Below are 3,178 nucleotides of genomic sequence, written 5' to 3'. Positions count from 1 at the left end.
CATCCCATGGAAAATAATAACGTTGAAGGATGTCCCCTCTCCATCCCTGCTCCGTGGCCGGCCCAGCTCCACCCTGGGCCAGGTCTAAGAAGATCCCACATGGGATCTGCTGGCTCCCAGGCGTGGGGAGGTGACGGAGCCCTCCCTCGGGACCACAGAGGGCTGGAGGTGTCCCCCAGGCACTGCTGGTTTTGGGGAGCAGGACTGACGTGTGCTGACTCTGCCCTCTAGTGCAACACAGTCGGCTCACATCGCCGGCTCCTGAGCCTGCTGGCCCCAGCATCCAAGCCCCGACCCCAAGCATGGCCTTCACCCCCTGCTTTTCCCTGACATGACCCCCTTCTTGTGGCCTCGCATCCAGCAGGCTCCCAGCATGATTTTTGGCCACACAGGAGGGCTTTCGCATCTCTGAGCTTCCAGGGACAAGAGAGGGGATCTTGCAAAGCTCAGCGAGCACCTTGCCAAAACTTTTTGGATCAGCCCAGGGGAACAAGATCCCCCTGCAGCCACGGCAGTGGCCCCCAGTGCTCCCAGTAGAACATCACCCCTTCTGTTATGGGGTGGATGGAGCTCACTATGAGCTCAGGGAGCTCTGCTTAGGAGGCAGCCACACTACAGTGCTTGGCTTTACTTCTTGCACTCTTCCCCTGTAGGAATGTAGGGTTTTAAACTGCTTTTAATGCCATGCTTTGAAATTCACTGGTCTCCAAAGAACCTCAGGGACACCCCGGTTCTCCCTTGGGTGGCAGCGGGGGCCGAGGGGTGCCGGGCTGACACTGGGTGCTGGTGCTCGGTCAGCGGGTGCATCGGGCAGGGTGCTGCTGCCCTCCAGTGGGCTCAGGCTGGAAAGGAAGGTGGTAGAAGGCACCCAGCGCCCAGCAGGGTGCTCAGGGCACTGGGGAGGCTGCAACTGGAGGGCTGGGCCCAGTGCTGGGCCTCCAGTACTGCAGAGCCCTGGGCAAACTGGGGAGAGCCCTGGGCAGGCCGTGAGGAGAGGCTGCGAGAGCTGGGGCTGCTCGGCCTGGAGAGGAGGAGGCTCCGGGGGAGCTCCCCCACGTCCCTGCGGCCCTGCAGGGAGGTGCGAGAGGCCGGGGCCGGGCTCTGCTCAGGGGGGTCTGGGGCCAGCAGCGGAGGCCGCGGGCCCAGCCTGGAGCCCGGGAGGCTCCCCCTGGCCCCCAGGCAGCACTGCTGGGCCGGGCGGGTGCCGGAGCCCTGGCACCGGGACCAGGGGCTGGGGGCTCCTCTTTGGGGGTCTTCAAACCCATCTGGACAAGGTCCAACCTGCTCTGGGTGTCCCTGCTTGAGCAGGGGTTGACCAGATGGCCCCGAGGTGCCTCCAGCCTCAGCCATTCTGTGATTCTGTGGTGATGCCTGCCGTGGGACGAAGCGAGTTGCAAATTCAGCATAGGGAGCAGGCAGCGAGAGCGCCTTGCCTGGGTGCAACATCCCAGCACCGAACCGCATTGGAACTGAGGACCGTCAGACCAGAAGCTCTTCTCCCTCTTTTTTTTTTTTTTTTCCCCAGAACGTGCAGGGGCATTAAGTCATTATCCCAGGAATCCTACAAGTTAGACCATAACCTGTACGCAGCTTGGAGAAGAGGAAAAATTAGCCCCCAAGGCAGGAAACTGTCGAAACCCTGTGGGTTTCCAAGACTGTAGGCACCACTGTTTTCTGCCTCAAGGCTCCTAGAAATCAAGAAGGGATTAAAACCCCTCGCTGCTGGCCATAAGATGCTCCTAGGAGACGTGTTAGCTGGTCCCAAAACATAATATTCAGACCAAGGAGTGTTGCGCATGGCCTGGGCTCCTGAGCCCACCTGGAGCTTTTCTCTGCAGAGATAGAGGTTGGAGAGACCTCAGGTTCTTAAAGCTATTTTTCCAACATTTCTTATATTTCCCGCCCATGTTCTTCCCCCAGCCAAGATCCTACAGGACCCCTTCATCTCCCGGTCCAGATGGAGAAGACAAGCATGGTGAGATCCAGCTCCCTAGCAGCTCAGCAGGGAGCACCAAGCTCTTGCTGATGGAGCGTGTCTCATCCGAAAAGCTGTCGCCAGAGGAGGAGGTGATCCTGCCTACAGCATCACGAATTTCCCACATCCACTTGGGTGGTAGGTGGGAAGGGGATCTACTGCGGCAAAACGACTTACCGTGGGTGGCTTTAAAAACCTGGTGGAGCTTCGTGGTTTGGCAAACTGGTAGGGCTTCATGGTTGAAAACCCTGGTAGGACTTGGAGATTGGTGCTGGGCACAGAAAACCTGACCAAAGGAGAAACAAGTCCTAAGTGTATATATGGCCAAAAAAAAAATGTCAAAAGAAGTCAGGTGCTGTTTTAATCCTGGCTTGGTAGATGGGAGAAGCTGAGCCCAAGCAAAGAAGCTCTCCACCACCCTTTTAGATGTTACTCTGATGTTGAAAGTACTGACCTTGGTTCATTCCTATCTCAGGGGGCTTTAGCCCACCTCTGTGTCTCAGAAGAGGAGTTAGTCCGTCCTTCCACCTCCCATGGGGTGCGTTGGGGTGAATGCTCCTTGAGGGACTTGGCTGTGGTACTGGACCGAGCTTGGTGGCCCTCCAGTGACCTCCTCCTCCATCGGGGAGGTGGGGACCAGTGAAATAGAGACATCCAAGGGAAAATGGGGTGTACGGGCAGGAGTGGGATGTGTCCCACATCAAGGGTTTGCTGTTTACCAGCTACCAGAGAGGCACATTGGCTCCTCCAGCACGAGTGATGCCTTCATCCCCACTGACGTGCTCTTCCAAAACCAGGAAGACGGGCTTTGAAGCAAAGATGATTTTCTTGAACTATGACTTTCTTCCATTTTGATTCAGGAGAAAAGCCCCCAAGGGATCCAGCCTGAGCCCCACTCCCCAGCTCCTGCTTTAATTCTGTGAAATAACTTGTGTGACAAAGCCATCGGCCACCACTACAGCATGCTGGAGATGGAGATGATGGCTCACCAAGGGCTGCTGGACTGATCTGGATGCTTCATAGCTTGGTTTGCCTTGGATCAGGTCATACTAGAGCCCAACAACCTCTCCCAACCTCAACAGCTCCAGATTTACATAAAAGTGACCCGAACCCACTCACAAGCCCAACCCAGGGCTTATCCCCCCACCACAGCCAGTGCACCCAGTCCACCTAAAATCAGCAACAGAGATACACGCTGTGAAG

This window comes from Anser cygnoides, chromosome 2, assembly GCF_040182565.1.
Source record: "Anser cygnoides isolate HZ-2024a breed goose chromosome 2, Taihu_goose_T2T_genome, whole genome shotgun sequence".
NCBI lineage: Eukaryota > Metazoa > Chordata > Aves > Anseriformes > Anatidae > Anser > Anser cygnoides.
Note: the sequence above shows the minus strand (reverse complement) of the source record.